Source organism: Neopelma chrysocephalum, unplaced genomic scaffold, assembly GCF_003984885.1.
Source record: "Neopelma chrysocephalum unplaced genomic scaffold, ASM398488v2 Primary Assembly neopelma1_25, whole genome shotgun sequence".
In the NCBI taxonomy this organism is placed as follows: Eukaryota; Metazoa; Chordata; class Aves; order Passeriformes; family Pipridae; genus Neopelma; species Neopelma chrysocephalum.
The window spans coordinates 24807705-24828340 of record NW_020897694.1 but is presented as its reverse complement, the minus strand read 5'-3'; the positions used below and the strand labels follow the sequence as shown (position 1 = coordinate 24828340).

General features: G+C 42.3%; 1 protein-coding gene across 1 annotated transcript in view; it reads right to left on the bottom strand.

Annotated features, from left to right (window-relative positions):
* CLDN10 (claudin 10) overlaps window positions 1-20636 on the bottom strand; it is a 57911-nt gene that overhangs the window by 23968 nt on the left and 13307 nt on the right. The window lies entirely within an intron of this gene.

Below are 20636 nucleotides of genomic sequence, written 5' to 3'. Positions count from 1 at the left end.
TCCTTGTCTTCCCATCCACCGAGAGCACAGCCTAGTCAAAAATTGAATGGATCAAATGTACTTGGAAGTTTTTTAGTGTACCAAGCAGCACTTCAGCTCATTTTTGTGTGCGGCACAGGGTTTTTCTTCTCCTTCAGTGCAATGTTGTGCCTCTGCATTGAATCTTGAGAAAACAGTCCACCAGTGTCTACTGTGTGTAGTAAATGAAGCAGTATATTGCCTAGGAGAAAATTCATTTGAACTGCTTATTTTTACTGGGTCACAGTCCAGAGTAGCCAACCACACATTTGCCAAGGGCAAGACATAATGTGCTTTGTCTGTTATGTTAATGCTTTCATGGTCCTATACAGAAAGTATTTTTCTTTCATTGCATTGCAGTAGTTCTACCTTGCCATTGCCCTTGCAAAGAAATAAAGCCTTTTCCACTGATATAGAGATCCAGGTATGCACTGTGTTTTTTTTCTGTTTTCCTCATTGTTCAAGTGTCTTTTCTCAGCTGACTATTTATTTCAGGGGCTCATTTAGATGTTCATTTTAGCTTTTTAATTCAGTTGAGCTGCAAGCCATGTGAAGAAGTGCAGAATCACTTTTGAGAATTTAGCATTAAAACTGTAAAATCTCTTTTTTCATATCAGAAATGCATTTCAACTTTTAGAAAAGGAGAAAAACAATTTTGACTGAAGTCCAGTTTGTAAGGAACATTTGCAGCACTGGAAGGTGTCTCATGCACATGGTCAATATTTTTGATTTTGGTGTTAAGGCTTTATGTGGATTTAAATATTGCACTGCACTGTTTTGGGGTTTTTTTCCCCAAAAAAGCTGTGGGAGAAAATGGGATCATGCAGCAATCTCTTTACTTGGTGCTAGCTCTGGGAAAATCCAGTTTCCTTTTCTTTCACAGTTTCTGGTGTAGTTATTTTATGTAGACAGGAATCAGAAAATCTTCCAACAGCAAATATATATATTTCAGAAGTCTCCAGGTGACAAAATGGTGGATTTTGATTGTGAATTGCTTGATAGATATCAACAAAATAAAAATGCCAGCAGATGCCAAACAGTGAGATTGGAGATACCAGTGTATTTGGTTTTTTTAGTGACTGCTCTTTGTTTTTGTACAGGTGCACTATTGACAAAAATTACTTTCAATGATATCTGAGGATTAAGGGTTTATTTGGAAAGATGGCCAGAACATTTTTTTATGTGGTATTCTGGGAAGTGTTAACTTTTCTATGTACATACGGGAAAAACCTGATTTTGTAAGAGAGGGTTAGGACGTGGCATGCAAAAGCTACAGGTTTGCTGCATCCAGTAAAAGACCTGACACAAATGTTAAAATTTAGCTGGAGGAAGTGTTTGTGTTATCGCTGGAGATACTGTTAATGTGAAGTTGTGTGCTTTAGTATGAAATGCAAAACATACTAAAGTAGGAAGTTCAATTGCCATTCATAAATCCTACCCTACCCCCTCCAGTCCCATTAAATACAGGGCATCTCTGGAAAGCGTGTAGATTTATGGGATGAATTTTCCTGTCTGTAAAGGAAACCTAGAGCCATTGGCTCTAGGCATAGGCATTAGCTTACTGATGCCTGTGCATGGGCTGGTTGTGGTGGAGCGCACTAGAGCCATGTGGAGCTGCGGTCCTGTGCCAGCCATTGTCCTCACCAGGCACCTTCCAGGGACACGTCACATGCTCTGAGCTGTGAAAATATTGATTTTGGGATCACATGCCTCAACAAGTTTCAATTTTTCTCCCATCCCAAACAGGATCTAAGTTCAAGCTGGGATCCTCGTCAAGCAGGTGTATGCCCTGGAGGTTGCTACAAGCCCTTTGGCTGCCTGTACTTTGCAGGAGGTTTTACCCACCTCTGCCACAACTGTTCTCCAGCTCTGGCAGCACAACCCCAGTGCCAGACACCTCCGCAGGCTGAGGTTTGCTTTAGCATGACCCAAGGCGCAAGTCCTGTCTGCAGCCTCTCTCTGTTTCAAGCCACTCTTTCTGGAGAGACGCTGGCTGAAGGTTTCCAACCTCAGGCAGGTGTTACTCTCCAGCTCTATACAGGGTGACCAGAGAAATGAAAGACATGATGGATTTTGAGGATTGAGTTTAAAGTATAGAAATGAAAAGCCACAGTTAAACCAAAGGCAAAGTGTAATCCTCTTCCATGTTCAACAAAAGTTAATTTTCTTCTTTTTCTAGCAAACCTCATACCTGTAGCACTAACTGAGCAGCCTCTGCTTGCCCACTCCACCAGCCCAATATCATCCTGGTCTCTTCTAGGTTTCCCACCTGACTCTACACATTGGCTGCCTGCTCTTATCCCAGTGAGTCACGGCATGAGTGGTTCAGCAGACAGGCATCCTCGAGTCTTGAGCCCTCATCCCTCTGCCTCTCTTATGTCTCCAGCAGCGACTATCACAGCAAGTGTCTCAGGCAAGCAGAAACAGCCCAGTTGCCCTGTGAACCTCACAGATGCAGTTGTGTTTCTTGGCTTTTGGCAGGGAGCAGTGGCATCCTTGGATGCATGCCTGGCAGCTGACAGACTCTTTGCCCAGATGCATTTCAGTGATTAACCTGCTGTCTCCATCTGTCAGCTTAGGGGTTTCTATACCACACCAGAAAAGACAGGAAAGTTAAAGATTATCTTGAACTCCCTTGGACTGATATGATGCCCCGAGGGTGGGCATCCCTATGGATATTCAGCTAGATATCTACCATGTGGCTGGAGCAATACAGAGAGCTGTAAATAATGCCCATAACAGCTTGTGTTGTAGATTTACTCTCCAAACAAGGCTTGGAGAAGCCAAGAGGCTATGTTTTCCAAAACAGAATTGTAAGAGGTCACTCTCCTGTTTGCACTGCCCCTGAACCTAACCTCTCTTCTTCAAGACATTTCTCGGCACGCTGGTGGTCTGTTGGCTTGTGAGAATGGCCCTTGCCAAATTCTTCAGGCACAGAGTAGGTCGTTCCCTTCTCGTTTGTAAAGCATTTTGGTTAATATCTAATGAGAAGTGCCTTTGAACTGCTGAACTTTAAACTTGGTGGAAGAAGCCCTCCCTTGAGTACATCAAAGCCCACAGCTGTGCTTAGGGGAAAGATTCATGCCACATACTCATCAAGCCGAGAAATTATCCCAAGTCCTTTATGTGGCACAGGCATCATTGAATATATTAATATGCACAAGTAAATAAAGCCATTAGACTAGGATCACAGAATCACAGAATATTCTGAGTAGGAAGGGACCCACAAGGATCATTGAGTCTAACTCCTGGCCCTGCACAGGATCATCCCCAAGAGTCACACCATGTGCCTGAGTATTGTCCAAACACTTCTTGAACTCTGTCAGGCTTGGTGCTGGGACCACTTCCCTGGGGAGCCTGTTCCAGTGCCCAACCACCCTCTGAGTGAAGAACCTTTTTCTAATATCCAACCTAAACCTCCCCTGACACAACTTCAGACCATTCCCTCAGGTCCTGTCACTGGTCCGCACAGAGAAGAGATCAGTGCCTGCCCCTTCTCTTCCCCTCACGAGGGAGTTGTGGACTGATACACATCCCTGAGAGCAGAATTTGCTCTGCAGGTTTTCAGGCTGATATAGCAACCACTGATCTTTCACAATTAAAATCTCTCATGTCTCAGAACAAAACAAACAAGTACACTCATATATATATAAATATATATAAAACAAATGTGTTACAAATACTTTTATATATCCCTGCCTTATATTATGTATCAGAAGAGATCAGGCTCTTATCAAAACTTGATATAGGAGAAAAATTATTAGGCAACAACCCCACCAACCACAGTTTCATGTTTTCTTATTATTAAACATGTACACTTCTCAATAAGTAAGTGTCACCACTATAAACTGATGAAGCCAATACATAAAATAGCAAGAATGAAATAAAGGTTTCGGATAAGTAGAGGAGACTAAAATAACCCAGCGCACACACACACACACCCTGCCCTTAGTAGATAAAAATGTTCTTTTTCTTGTCCTTATGGAAATCTACGACAGGAGACTACAAATAGTGTCTGATCACAGAGCTTCTCTTTATCCACAGAATTTCTTCTGCATTAGATATTCCTACATACTACTGCCCACTACCTGTATATCCCTGGGATATTTCATTACTAGAAGTGAGATGGGCGTGTAATAATTACAACAATTCATTAGCCTTATCAGGAATTATCTAGATTTACTTGCAAAACAGAGAAGTACTTCTTTTGTAGCTTTGCTTTGCTGGCCTTAAGATGCCTGCCAGGACAATAACTTCATTAGGATTTTACTTTTCATCTCTTATTTTTCTTTTCCTTCTACACTGTTTGTGTTTAGAACTAGCTGTAGTGTGTAATCCATTATAGAAGATTTCCCAAATGAGCTGGTTGTGAATCGCAGGTCACTATCTTTCATCAGCTCCACTCTAACAGCCATTTACAACAAAGTATGACATTCTGGCTTGGTTTGTTTGTGCAACAGCTGAGATTTTTTGCAATGGGGAAGTAAGGTACTTGAGTCATGTCCATTTGTGTTTGATAGGGCTGCAGTAGCCTTGAACAGTGAGGTGCTTCTGAGGTTCTTTCCCTGATGATTTCCAGCATTTGATGCTGATTTCACTTTTTTTCTTTTATGGCAGCACTCATGTGTGGCTCGATAAGCCATCTCAAGCCCTTCCTGATACTCAGGTGGGCAATAAGGACAGTGTTTAGCATTTCTGTGGGCATGTTCTACTGTTGCAACACAGTGTTTTTCACTTTAGCATTTCATCACCTTCAGTAACTTAGCTCTACTGTCCCAATATGTTTGCAATTTTGGCCACCACAGATGGTGACCCTGTATAATTACTCTCTTGTGCATGTAGTTTTGGAGTAATTTGTACTCATTGGTAGAGCTTGCCACTTCTATTAAAAGGATGAAGTTTCCAGCTCACCTGAATGAGCTGTAGTCCTGCTCTGTCTACTGTGTCCCTTCAGAACAGCCAGAGACTCGCTTGCACAATTATTTCTGCACTTACCGTCTTATTTAAATGATGTCTGCTCATGACCAACTCCCTAAGTAGTTCACATCCAAAACTAACTGCCAGTGGTTCTTCTTTATTATGAGCCCAGTCCTGGTGGGTTTTATTATTATTCTGGAAGCAGCGAAGGATCAACACCAGAAGAGGCAAGTCAGTGAGGGATTTACTTTGTAAATATTGGAGTATTTTAATGAAAGTGTGAAGCAGCTGTGAACGCTGTTTCTTCAGCTCCCAAACCATTTTCTGATGCTCATATCAGGAAGGATCTTTAAATGCTGATGGTAAGATTTGACTTTGCCTTATGTTTATGAAATTTTTTTAGACTCGTTTTTGTTGCTTCTTAAATTAAGACAATACTACTACATAATTATTAGCTATCCCTACCTACTGGTAGCAAGGGTGAGGCTAAAATGCCTTTGTGCCTGGGAAGTAATCTTCAGATCAGAGACCCCAGAGAAATGCAAAATTTTCCCCACCTTTGTAGACTGAGACAATGGGAGGGCACACCGTGTAACATCCCCATTTGGCTGAACCATGGCTGGAAATGCGACGCTGGCTTTGCACCTGATTTGCCTTAACAGAAGTAGTTTTGTGTGATGACTGCTGCATATATGCTTAAGGGGTAGGGTTACGTCTTTGAGCTGAAAGCAACTCTTTGTGAGTACATAAATCACAGAAGGACTGTGTTTGAAGATTGTATCATTTCCAGTGGAGGTGATACAATCTCCACAAGCATGTACATCTCTGAAGTGAGTCATTATTTTGAATAATGATCCATGCTTGTTCGATTTCATGTGAGTAGTTATGAGGAAAGCTTAGCAGGAAGGGTTTACTTCAAACTTTCAAACCGCTCCTCAAGATCCACCAGTCTGTGAAGTTTAAAGAGCACTAAGGCCATGTGAAATGGTAGCGGGGATTGATGACACTTGAATAAACAGAGCTATCGATCTGTGGGACAGCTGGCATAAGTAACAATGTGGTCTAACCACAGTGATACCTCTCTTCCTCTCCCTTCCCTTGCCAGCCATGACTTCTTTAACACCTCTGCAAGGAACCCTTTATCCTGCTCTCTACTGCAGCATTGATAGCAGCCCCACAAACAAAGTAATCAGAACTTCCCTTAAGTTGATTTAAATTTGCAGTAAATATGAGTAATATGACAAGTGGTGTTTGGCAGTAAGCACAGTATGGGTAGCCATGTCCCACACTGTCACTGTAGAGCATTTCCTGGCAAATGCAAGAGGTGGGATTCTGTCTAACTTGGATGTCCGAAGTGCGGATGTCCACATCTGGGCTAGTCATCGGAGCTCCAGGCACCATAGTCAAAGGAATCTGGAGAGATATAAGCTGACAAATATAGGGTGAGATGAGAAGAACTATGTTCCTGTTTCACTTTACTGACTGTAAAAGGAAGCAAGATGGACAGATTCTTTGTAATCATCTATATTATAAGTATCACGGGACAGGATTTTTTACTGTGTTTAATGTTGAATCCCATATTTACAAATGGAGATAGAAACAGTCTGAAAAGGTTTTGGGATTCACAAATACAGGCTGGCAGAAACATAGTGCTTTTTTATTACTGGAGATAAATTTTGTACCCTCTTCTAGAAAAAGTGTTTGGCACATATAAAATATGAAAAAAATCTGTACAGTGAAGTCCTCTCCTCACTGTCATAGAGCAGAGGTTTTATAGGCTGACTAAGCCTTCATTTCTGATCATTTACAAGTACCAGTACATATGGCTCCTGATTTTTGAATTTGCCTGCTGCCAAAGTTAATAACCAGACTGTGGCCTCTTGTGAAATATGATTTCTAAGTGAATATACTGAAGCTCATGGAAAACAAATATTTTTAGCACTTTTTTTCCTAGTTTCTATTGGTACCTGTTCACCTGGAAAATCCAGAGCAGAAAACAACCTGGAAAGTCTGAATATAAGCTTAATTATGGCAGTTTTATATTGACATCGACATCGCTCAATTAGTGACTACACTGTTAAGATTTATGCAGCTCTGAGTTCATAATCAGATCCTATGTCCAGTCACAGGAAAGCAAACAGCAATTGTTATTTCACTTGTAAGAAGAAAAAGGACTTTTCAGGGATACATCACACTCCTTATCTCCCTGAACAAGCAAATGTGGCAGACGGATAATGCAAGCAAAAGGAACAGTTGGACCTGGGGAGTTTGACCTTGGAAGAACGGTAATTTCAGCTATCAAAAATGAGAGAGCTGCCAGTTTGCCCACTTATTGTGGTTAATTGTCTGAAACTTGAAATGTGTGAAAAGGGGCATGAAAAAAGTATCGACAGCTATCCAGGTGGGATCTGCTCATTCCTGTCTTTGAGTGGTTTCATCCAATTCAGTTGATTGACGCCTCACCCAAACTTCTAATTTAAGCAGGACAAACTAAAATGGAGAAGGCATTTTATACCAGAGACTGGTATAAAAAGTCTGTATGCTCTCAGCAGAAGTGTTTGCAGGGTATGTGCTATCCGCTGATACTACATGGTCACGTGTTGGAGATGTGTGATCACTCAGAACCTCGCTGGATGCTGGCTAGGTATCAGCAAGTGAATAGCAAGTAACTACTTACATCATCAGATGGATCTACTGTGTTAAAATTGCAAAGATCACAAACTACTCTTTGCACTTCTGACAGACCAATAATGGGTCATCTTTGACACTCTTAGCCAATGGTGTGACAAGGATCACCAGAATAATCAGTTCCCTCCACACATTTAGAGTTTCAGAAAGAAAAGATGCTTTGCCAGGAATAAAAAATAAAATCTGTTTTGTGAAATGAGCTGTGCTTCAGGCCCAGTCTCTTCTCCAGCTTGGATAAGGCAGGATCAAATCAGATATGGTACTGACTCTTGGCCTTTCTTTGCTGAGTTCTTAGGTGTCAGCTTTGCTAACTATCCTTGAAAATGGAGGATCAATGGGCCGCAAACAGATGTGGACCCATCGCTTCTTCTGGGGGAAAGGACTAACACTGGAATTTATAAAAAAATTTTGTGCCCAATCCTTTTGCCATTCCACAAAAAGCAGGCTGGATCTGAATCTGCTCTTACCCACAACTGCACAAAAATGGCTGTAGATATGCCCATATTTTGCATCAGGAGTCCTATCATGCAGCTTCTGCTCAGTCCTGGGCATTGCAGCACCCACCAACATTCCCTGTCTGACAGGCTGAGTCAGGTAGGGTTAGCAGAGTCCCAGTGGCCCCCACAATCTCCAGAGGCATCATTTGATCTCCTGAAATGGAGACCTTGCAGATCTGGCCACACTCTGTGCCCAGGGAGCCTTGACTGCTCCCCATTCCCAGCCATGCTGTGCAAATTGGCGGTGGCTCCCATCTCCTGCCAACCTGAATGGCAGGGCGGCTTCCTGCACTCCAGCTGATCTTGGAACTGAACATATTTTGCTATCAGGACCTCACAGCAACAGGGCACCTATGTTTTGTAAGGATGGGAAAAGTCTGTTCTTTGGGAACTGAATTTCCTGTGAGTTCTCAAGCTCCGCACAGTGACAGAGGAATAGGTCTGTTGACACTTTACACTCTGTGCAAGCAACATGGAAGCATGGGGATTCACAGGCTGCAACGAAAGTGGAAGGTGAGAAAAAGTGAGAAACCAGAAGAGAGAAACAAACCTGTCTCAAACAAACCTAAAATGAAGAAACCTGTCTCCTGTAGACCCAGGAGGCATGGAAATGTCAGAATATGCTGCCTGCCTGTGGGCAGGCAAAACACAAGCCCTGAGGAAGAACCTCTCAGCACTTAGGAGTGTTTTGGCATGAAAGTAGGAAGGCACAGAAAAATGAGATATCTGGTCATTTTTTTAGGAAGACTTACTCTCCAGGAACAGGGCTATGGATACAGAAGACTCCATGAGGAATTTGTTATACAAATATGGGTCTCACCTATGAGCCACTCATGTTTGGGTGAGCCTGAGCCACCTACTCATTTTGGATGGGATCTGTCTTTCTTAACTTAGCTGTTTGAAGTTTAGGATTTAGCCTAAGTCACTGGCTCTAAGCTCTGAGTCTGGTGGAAGGACACTTCGAGAGTAGCCCATAGACCTCATACCCATTGCCTCTGGGGATGCCTGCCTCTTTTCACTTGTTGCAGAAGGAGTTTACCTTAGACATCCTCTTTAGACTGCTAAAGTTAGTGAGGTGAGCCCCACCTCCTAAACACTGCTCAGCTTAAGAGGCAGTGCTGTTGAAATGAGTGACTGTGCACCTCTGGAAAACCAATTTCTGGACCAGTGATGAACAGTAGCCACAACCTGGCACCTGTCTGCATCATCTCCTGTCTGTGGACAGCCCCACTGGTCACAACTGAGAGGGATTTCTCTCCTCTTAGATGATGCCTGCTTCACCTGTGGTTGGTTAAACCTGGCTGTTGACTAATAAGACACAACTAAAAAAATCGCTTTCAGCACAAGAAGTGGGTTGGCTTTTCACACGTGTGGTGGGATATGGCCTCAAATTATGGTGAAATCGAGTTTCTGTACTGTAGACAGCTAGAACACAGTGAAAAGGTCACATCAGGAAAGGGGAAGGCATACACCTTTGTTCATTGTCTTCCCAGGTATTTATGCACTCTGTGTGCCCTTGGCAGCTGGAGTGCATGGCTTTTGAAGCATCTTTCTTTACCCAGGCAGGCAGCAGGTGGGATCACCAGATAACATGGTCATCCTCGCAGCAGGAATCCCTCTGATCTGCCTTTCAGGGCTAAGGAGCAGAGATGATATATTTCCTCCATGTCTGCTCTTCAGGAAAAAGGTGTCTGACCAGTACCTTGGGAAATACAACTTCACATTTACTGTGTTATTTATGATAGGATGAAATTTCACACTGTGTTGCAAGTCATCTGGAATGTGTTTGCCTTGGCATGTCCTCTTACTGCCCTCAGCTGCATTACGGCTGTCTCTTCAGATATCTATTCAGGCAGATCTTGTTCATTGAATCATTTACTACCCCTGGGAGGATGACCTGGTGGGATGCTGCTGCTCCAGTCTGTGGTACTCGGTTGTTCTGATACTCAGTAGGTGGTGAGGGAGGGAGCTAAGCAAGGACTTTACCACTCAGCACTTGCAGAACTGGGAGCTGATTAACGTATACCTCTAAGGTGCCCACTGGGAGTAGCTCTGAATCTGTTCTTGTTATGAGACTGCTCCATTTTTTTGTGTGGACTGAGAGGAGTTAATGGGAATTTTTTGAGACAAATGTATTCTGTCCAAAGTGATCTGTATGGAAATGTCTGTTCACTTCCATTCTTTGGCATTCAGTGAGGCAGTAGGGAAGCTCTAATGTAAATGGTTTTGTCCTAGGTAAGGTCTATTGCTTTCCCCAGGTAAGGTCTATTGCAAATTTGCAGTGAGAGTAGGCCTGAGCATTTGTTGGTCAAACCATTATGATGCTCTTCAGCTAAGTTATGTGATGGGTTTTCACATGTATTTGTTTGCACTTCATGGCACCTCTGTATGGGAGGGGGTGAATTTTCACCTGCTTCATTTCCTGAACTCCTTTGCTACATTTTACTCTTCTGTCATCACTTTTGTTTTTCCTTTTCACACACTGAAGTAAAAAATATGGATCATTCTTCCCTCTGTACTGACTCATTCAACTCTACTCTGCCTAGTTGCTCTTTAAATTTTCTCTTTCAGATGTCTCAGCTATCTGTGTGTTGTGTTGAAAAGTTTCAGATGTTAGAGGGGAAATGATATGTCCCCTTCGATAGTGCACTTTATATTTCAAGGAATTGTTTCAAGGAACTGTTTAAAGGAATGGTACTTTCTTGAGGATTCATGTGTCTTAACTGCACCACAATTGTAAATGACTGTAACAGGTTTTTGAATATGAGGATTCATTCTCATTTTGATGAGAGAGAGGAACACAGGAACAAACATGCTGGTAACAGCATAAAGTGGCCATCTGCCTCCCTCTTACAAGGTCCCATAAAGCTGTCCCTCACCCACACTTTTAAGGCAAGTTTCATTCACAGTGACAGTCAGTAGTGGTTTGCTTCCCAGGCAGGGGGCATACCTTCACTCTTGCAGGTGAGAGATCTATGTATGTGGGAGACGTTGTGCCACTTTTCCCCTGCCATTATAGAAAAACGAACTGACATGGTTTTGATTTGTTACACCTGCTCATTTTCCCCTATATATTTGTTTGATCCCCTTGATGGTACATTGTAAACTCTACTTGTATTATCTGCAATTGTTGAATGAGTCTACTTGACCTTCCAAGCCTCCAGGTATTATTAAATTTCAGCCTTTCAGGAGATTTAAATGTAAATCACAGTAAGTGACCTGTGTCTTCTCTGTCATATTTTCCAGGACTGTGGAAAGTTTCAGATATTTTAAGGCCTGTTAAGATGGCCTCTGTTTAACACCTCAATTGTTCCCTTCTCTCTAAGTTAGATGAACCTTCCTTTCAGGCCCTCATTCATCCAGTTTGATTCAGGAGTGTAACTTCCTGTGCTCCCTCTGCAGAGAGGACTGGAGAGATGTATTCCATTCATATAAAATTTGATCCCCTCCCCTCCAGAGATGCCTATACAGTGCTGAAACTGTGCATAAATGCTGGTTGACAATCATTATTACTCAGATTACAAGTATACTTAGAGATTATCCTCTTTCTCACGATCTGCCCAAATAACAAACAGGTATACTTTAAATGCCTCTTTTTTTTCCCCCTTAGCCAAGCAGGCAAAATGACCAATTTCTTAGCATGCCACTCCAGCTTGGGATTCTCTTTATCCACTGAGTTCAGTGGAAGTTTAACACCTCAATTAAAGGTCTCAATTTCATGGCATATCTGAGCCTCTCAGCTGAAGGAGCAATTCACCTTTTGAGATAAGACACAGTCTGCCCAAACTCTACTACACCAAAAAGTTCCTTACCTGGGATCACACAAAACTGCAGCAATACTGCAGCTATGCCTGAGAGGTTGAGTGCCTCAGTGTGTCTGAAGAGAATCACTTACTCCTCTGAGCATGTAGTTGGGAGCAAGGATGGCCAGATCCCAATTTCTGCCTGGGACAAACCAGTTAGCTTTTGTGGTTTACTTTTCTGTTCAATAAGGTACTACAAAGGCATGTATGCTTGAGACTCAGTTTTAGATAAATTTTATCATGAAAACCTCTGCTTGCTGATATAAATCTCTGCATTTATTTAAGCATTATTTCTTTTAATCGGTCTTACAAGAAGCAGCAACCCTTAAAGTATTTGTTCCTCTCCTTCATAGAGCTCAAACATCTCTCCAGATAAGAAATACATTGGAGAATTGATTTCACGTTAAGACTTGATTGACATTCAGGATAATACAATAATTCACTGAATGGCCTTTAGAGGGAAGCAGATCCAAAGAATCCATGGAGACATCAAGAGGCAAGCTTTTTGCAAGAACAGGCTGCTAGATGTTGTTAAACAAAACCCAAAGCTGAGACACTTGGCTTATTCTCTATGTCCCTGTGTAGTACTGGGTGAAATTTGAACACTCTTCACATTATTGCAATCTGAAAGCTCTCGGGGAATGAAGGACACCAGGTATGATGTCTGCTTTTTTATATGGGGACTCTTCCTTTAGCCCTCAAAAGCTTCCTTGAGAGTAGGATTTGGGGATGATAAAGAACAACGGGAGCATCCAGGACACTATGCAAGTGGTGCTCATCATGTTTGGAAAGAGGGACCTTCCTGTCTGACATTATAAGGTACGATTTGAAGTAAATATGTGACCCAAAGCTTCCTGACTTCTGTCTGCCCAGTTGTGAGGGATCAGCCAAAAATGTTCTCTGAAAAATACATACGTAGAGCCAAAATCTTAAAGGGTAATACATATTTGAAGGGCTGTGATATGTGTGACCTTGTAATTCTACCTGTTTGAAGCATTCTTTTTACATTAAAAAGTGTTTTAAAGACAGAATATTATTTTAAAGACCTTTAAAGTTCAGAAGTGGCAGCAAAATCTCTATGGGTAAAGTTCTCTGCCCTTGCTACCTGCTCTTTATGTCTTAGGGCATGTTGATGGGGGAGGAATTACACAGAGGGCAACCTACCAAGGCAGCTTGTCTGTGTGCTGCCCTTCTGGCAGACCAGAGCTGTCATTTTATGAGGAGAAGGCAGATGTGCTATATATAGCCTGGAATGAGATAATGAGTTTGAAGCAGCCTTAAAGAAGTTGATGCAATTTTCAGTACATGCATACTTCTCTATAAAGAAAGTCTAAGAAATGACCTCTGGCATTGGACCTTGGTTGTCAGTTGTAAAACTTTATGGCTCAGTTTGGGCCTCACCAACTGTCTCTCCCTAGGACATACCTGTTCTGGAGCATGCCCTGAGCAATCCTGATCACCAGTCTACCCTGTTCTCTTTCATGCCACAGATGGAGCCTTCACAGGCATGTGGAGGATTTTTAAATGGCAGAAGCATAGAAAAGGCCAAACAGGACCAAACTTTAAACAAACAAACACAAACAAACACAAACAAACAAACAAACAAAACAAACAAAACCCAAAACAAAAAAACAAAACCAAAAAAACCCAAAACAAAATGCAGCAGAAATGCCATGGAATTAGAAATTCATACACCAAGCATCAATTATTGGATTTTTTTATAACAGGTAGTGAATTGAACTATTTGTAAGTACCTGTAAAACAATAAAGAGATGTGTACCAGCTAGTACAGATTAGCCATGTCAAATCAATCTAATTACTTTCCTGATAGAGTAGAAGGCCCTCTGAGTAGGAAGGTGCACTTAAATGTTGTATAGCTTGAGTTTTCACGCTCAATAAAACCAGTATGAGGTTTACTGAAATCACCCTAAAGCAGAACACCAAACATTCTCTGAATGATCAGTATTTTCCCAGCCATGATGCCCTCAGAAGGGGTCTGCAGGGATCTGTGCCGAACCTGCTGGTTTTCAGTCCTTCGTTAGCACATCTAGCAAATAGGAACCCTGTTATTGCTGGCAGAACTACAGCATGAGCTATTGAAACCATGTGCATGTAAATTAAAGTATTCCAAATTCCATCACATTATTTGTAAGATTATTTTTAGACTTGCACCTAGTGCCTTGGCAGTCCCTGTCTGCCCTGTCTGAGAGCAGATGCTGCCCCAGATGACATGGGTCATGGTGCTCCCAGCTAAGGCTCCTCTAGAGTTCCCAGGCTTACGGCAGAAGATGCAGCTCCCAGACTTACATAAACTCAGGTTAATTACATCAGGTTTTGTATATACCTTTTCACTGATATTGCTGCAGGAAGCTATAAGCAGATTAACAAGTGCTGAGTGTAAGTTTAAAGTTCAATCACATACGTTAACATCCAAGGGTTATGCAAGATAGAATTGCAAATGAAACATGTAAAGAACATTTGATAATATTTTACATTACATTACATTGTTTTACAAACCTTACCGGGTTTGTATACTCTTCCTTGAATTAGTCATAATTGGACTGAACATCCGAACAAAACGATTTTAGGATTTTACCAATGAACTTTTGAATCTCTAGAAATAGGAATTAAATCCATAGAAAAAACCCCACAGATAAACAACAAGGTTCACATTCTCAGGCATTTCAAGGACAAAAAAGATTATCCACTGTAAAACCTCTTCTCTTTCCAAGTAAAGTCCAGTTGATCATGCCAGCATAAACAGAGAGAGGAACAGGAGAAAGAAGAAACACCTGTGCCTGGGTAAAGTGACACTTCCCTCTCCTTTTTGTCTGTAGGTGAGAAAGATTTGTTTTTCTGTGTGGACAGTAATTTGTGGAACCCCAAATCAAATTTCTAGAGATGTTTATCCCAGATGATTACATCAACATTTCAGCTTGAAGCCATTGCTCTCTGTCCTATCCCTGCATGCCCTTGTAAAAAGTCCATCTCCAGCTTTCCCATAGGCCCCCTTTAGGTACTGGAAGGCTGCTGTAAGGTCCCCTGGAACCTTTTCTTCCCCAGGCTGAACAACCACAACTCTCTCAGCCTGTCTTCGTAGGATAGGTGCTCCAGCCCTCTGATCAAATTAGTGGCCCTCCTCTAGACTCACTACAATACATCAACAAGTCCTGCAGGCACTGGAGAGCGGATGGGTCTACTGAACCCCCAGTTGCTGCCATTGCGAATGTGGTTTCCTGTCCTGTGGTCAGGCTGTGACAAAGAGTTCTGGCTTCTGTCTCATTCCTGGGTGCAGTCTGACTGGACATTTTCATCTTTTTTTCAAGATACCAAAGAACAATAAGCTATAAAACATTTGAAGAGGAGAGCCTGGGCCCTGTACCATCTCAATTTTGACAGAAATTACTCCAAGCCAAGAAACACTGGTCAAAGGGATACTAAGCAAATTTGCAGATGACACAAAACTGGGAGGAGCTATTGACTCCCTTGAAGGCAGGGAGGCCCTGCAGAGAGACCTTGATGAATTAGAGGTCTGGACAATCACCAACCATATGAAGTTCAACACGGAAAAGTGATGGGTTCTGCACCTGGGATGGGGCAACCCTGGATGTTCGTACAAACTGGGGAATGAGATGCCGGAAAGCAGTGCCTCAGAAAGAGATCTGGGGGTCATGGTCAATGGCAGGTTGAATATGAGTCAGCAGTGCCCTGGCAGCCAGGAGGGCCAACCATGTCCTGGGGGGCATCAGGCAAAGCATCGCCAGCCAGACAAGGGAGGGGATTGTCCCACTCTGCTCTGCACTGGGGCAGCCTCACCTTGAATATTGTGTGCAGTTTTGGGCACTGCAATGCCCAAAGAAAGACATTAAGCTGTTAGAGAGCGTCCAAAGGAGGGCAACGAAGATGGTGAAGGGCCTTGAGGAGAAGCCGTATGAGGAGTGGCTGAGGTCACTTGGTCTGTTCAGCCTGGAGGAGACTGAGGGGAGACCTCATTGCAGTTACAACTTCCTTGTGAGGGGAGGAGGGGCAGGCACTGATCTCTTCTCTGAGGTGACCAGTGACAGGACCTGAGGGAATGGCCTGAAGTTGTGTCAGGGGACGTTTAGGCTGGATATAAGAAAAAGGTTCTTCACTCAGAGGGTGGTTGGGTGTTGGAACAGGCTCCCCAGGGAAGTGGTCCCAGCACCAAGCCTGACAGAGTTCAAGAAGCGTTTGGATGATACTTTCAGGGACATGGTGTGACTCTTGGGGATGATCCTGTGCAGGGCCAGGAGTTGGACTTGATGATCCTTGTGAGTCCCTTCCAACTTGGCATATTCTGTGATTCTGTGAGTAACTCCCAGTGCCCTGGAGGAACAGCCTTACAAACATCCTACAAACCCCATCAATCCCAAAAGATTTTTTTTCTTTTGCCTTTTGTGAAGCAGCATGATCAAAAATGCCTGATCTTCTTCCACCTCCTTCTTCCTCCTCCTTTATGGCATAAACCTACCCACTTCCTTTGAAGTTTGTTCCCTGATTATAAATACTCTGGGACACAGGTGCTTTGTGTTCTGTGTTTGCACAGTGCCAATTACAAAATGTACTCCTAGAAGCCAATTATAGGTAATAAGCTTTTGTTCAGGTTTCGGTGGTTCCTGATAAGTGCAAACAGAGCACAATGCCTGTGTTTGGTTCCTTTGTGGAGCATTGCATGAGAGAGATGTATTCTCCCAAATTCATGAATATATCTGACCATCAGCAAAGCAGTTAAAATATCTCAGGAAGCAGAATCAGATTCACAAATGGCCTAAGCACCCTATGGGGCTATATTTTCCTTCTAGTCCTTGTTAGTTCTAAAATTCGTGTAGTTTATGGTGCTAATGAAAGTGGCACAGACTTTCCAATGCAAATACAATTTTATCCTTCAAGAGAAAGAACACAGCATTATTGCTAGAATTAGCACATAGATATAGACTTCAATAGTATACAAAAAATTGTAAAAGAGAAGTAAGTCAAACTTTAGAACTACTATTGACCACATTGACAAATCTCAACAAGGCTCCTACATTTCCATGAAGAAATGTGAAATTTCTCTGCTTTGAGGATGTTCCACCAAAGACTGTACCTCTGAAGCTTGTTTCCTAGTCTCTTTTCAGTGGAATTTGGTGAGTTTGCATAGGAGTGATGGCCTGTCCTTTCTCATTTACATTTGTTGGATACAACATTAGTGAATAAATGTGACAAAGGCTGTTAATTTTAGGATATGTTCTACTGAGGGATTTGGTGAGTGAAGAGTGTTTTTAGCTTTTGCAAGTGGTATCTCATGGAAACAAGTGCTCAATAACGGAAAGGAGTGGAAATCCTACCTCTGAGAGACTTCTCTGTACTGCTTCTGTTAGGCATCCCATCATCAACCTGAGCTGAAATAGATTAATCTCTTCAGTATTTGGGTACGAGTCATGCCTACTCTAGCCATTCCCTTCTTTGCAGGTCTCCTTCCTGAAGGACATGATCATCAGCTGCACTTTGCCTGGGGAGGACTGGAATCGAACAGAGGTGGCCACAGCTATGCAGGAGGCAAGTGCCAGCACTGGCTCAGGGAAGCATAGGATGGAAGGACAGTGGGACATTCATGTCAAAGCTGCAAAACTAAGTGTATCTACTGCCCCTGAGCCCTTCCAGGCTTGATTTTAGAGGCTCAGGCAACCAAAGCCTGTGAGAACTGCACCCTCTATGCACAAGGCCAGTTAATCCGCTTACTTATCTGACAGTAGGCACCCAAAGTGTAATATTTTGGGCCGAGATAGAAGCTATTAGGAAAAATAGATAAGAAAAGCTTCCTCACAACATTTTTAACTTCCTCAATCCAATTGAAGCAGTGCTTCTTCCCTCCTACAAGGTGCTGCCTTGTTGCACTGCTTGTTTTTCACATGCCCTGCTTCTTCCCTTCCAGAATTTGGGTCCTTTGCCAGATTACCAGGCATGCCAAGGAGTGGTGTAAGGACACTGGTAAAAGAAGTAGGTTTTAAAAAATATTTTATATGACAATAATGATTAATATATGAGCTAAACATAAGGATAACTAGACTAATTGTAAGGGTATCACTGTTATTATTTTATCTGTATTTTAGGACAAGAAAAATTTTAAAGAATTCAGACTGATTGTATATTTTAGACCTAGTAAGGTAGATTACTTAAGGCAACACTTTCCGGATAAGGCACTCATGTTGCCTTATCCCAACTGATGTTCCCATATGTTACACATCCCCCAAATTTGGTTGTTGTAGCTGTAGAATGTGATTTCTATAAACTTTTTCCGACATTTTCTTTTTCAAATATTTAACAATCCATTTTTAAAAGGAGTAAGTTCTGTTGTCTGATGCAGTCTGAATCTGATGTAACTCCACCAAAATCTGTGGAGTTTCCCTGGCATCGAAATTGCAGTAATTTAGGAATTACTCAGGCTTTGAAATTCTTGGATTTTGCCAGTAGGAACTTGGAAACAGCAACTCAAAAATTACTTTTAATTGCATCCGGAGATCCCCGTTTACTTTCAAAGATACAATCTTCATAGTCACATACTCTGGATCAGCATACTTGCATTCATGTTTAGAAGTATAATTATGCATCAATTACATGGGGGAATTTTAAATAAGATTTGCTGTTCCTTTTGTTTCATGGATTTGACTAAAACATTGTGTTTATTTTGGTATCACTCTCATAGCTGGCATGACTGATTTATCTGATGACTAATTTATTTGACTCTAGCCAGAGATATATTGCCAACATCTCAACAAAGGGCTCCTTTGGAAAGGGTTTATATAGTCTCAGTGAACTCTAACTATTTAACACTTCATGAAAATGTCCATTGATTCCTAAAAGCTGTCTGATAATGACAAAGCCTTAAACAACTGAGCTTAAACAGCCCTTCCCCTTGATTAGCCTTTTTGCCCACTGTAACTATCCACCAGTCTGGGCTTAGTGGAGCGTCTTTCAAGAAATGAAGCATCTTTCACAAGGAAAATGAGGAACAGCTTGACTTTGTGTGGACACGTGTGCACATAGAGTCTGTTTTATGCAAGAGCTTGATCAAAGGAATATATAGCAGGCTGGTTTTGAAATAGTTGCTGTTACCTGTTGCGTGAGATCCCGGCTCTCAGCAAATGCCTATCAGAGACTTGTTTTCATGCCCATCACCACTCTATGGCTAAAGAAGAACATGGATTTCATTGGGGCACCTAGGCTGTGTGGAGAGAGATGGGGACAAGGCTTTGCACATGAGGAACAGTGTGAGTCCTGGTCAGATAAAGGTCTAATCAATGAAGACTGAATGATGTGGCATGGAGAGGGGCTCCTCGATCTGAAGTAACATTTTAAAGGCTGCAGTGTTTTGTCCCCTGTAACAGCTTTTGGTGAAAGTGTTGGTCCCTTCCGGCACAGACTGGGAGAGAGGAGAGGTGTGAAATACAGGAAAATTAGTCGCAGAATGTGCTGGGCTCTAACTAGGACACAGAAGGAGAGAAGGAAATTGCTTACCATGTGCAAAAAGCACAAACTCTTGTTTGGATTGAAAGTTCTAGACATGGATTACATCCAGCTGATCTGAGGTAGGGTAGGATCCACCTGCAGGTATCTGCTGAGTCAGACTAGGATTCAGTTGATCCTGCCTAGTGTGTCCATACCTTCACTAATTATTCATCTGCTTTACTGTCAATTGGCATGTCTAGACTGCTCCTCTGACCTGATATGGGTATTTCCAAGGGATAAGATGGAACCTGTCCTAAAAGGGGACAGGATTCCCTGTTCCTGTTGACCATAAGATGATTGCAGGGTGATTCACTTACACACAGCATTTTACACCACTGATGTCTAAAGTGGTCTGAGATAAATCCTAAACCTCTGCTAAAGATCCAGTGAGGCAATTTTAGCACCTTGTCTGTATCCATCTTCAGGTACCTGATGAGGCAGGACAGCATTTCCTAGGTAGGAAGAAAGGAGAACTATGGGGCCCACACCTTCCAAAATGTTTATATGTGATAGAAGGAAGGTTGAATACTTCAAGGATTTTGGCCTATATTGTCTGCACCCCACCCACTCCCTAACCCCTTCCATTTTGGGCTGATTCAGATATGTTAGGAGAATATTGTTTGACAGTAAAAATAGCACAGAGAAGTGAAATAGGATGAATGTGAGTATGTTGCCTTTGCTTAGGGCTGTAGATCTCTCAGCAATATCTAGGCCAAATTCTGGGCATCCAATGTGTTGCACAGAGCTCAGCGCTCAGCAATCACAGAGCAAAACACCCACTCCAAATTCAGACAAGAAGTAGGAAATATGTATTAAAAAGCACAAGAGGATTTAATACCAACTGACCTTAGCAGACCAAAAGTCCACTAAAAGACCTTTGTAGACCAAAGGCTACATACTTCATAAATTATATTTTCTCAGTTATGGCTTTCCACCTAAACAGGCTACAAGGGGAAGTCCTGGAGACAGAAGAGGTGAGGACATCAGAGGGCACATTTCACTTCTGACAGCTAGAACTGACCATGGAGTATAAGGCTGAGCTGATTCAGGTAACCACAGAGTAAAACAACAGCAGAGTAACGAAAGTAAGCTAAGGGTTAGAGGTAAGCTACCCATAGACAGACAAAAAAGGGTAGTTGCTTTTAGGGTAGAATGCTAAAACTGCTTTGTGGTCCTCCAGGCTCACCATTTCCTCTGGTATTAC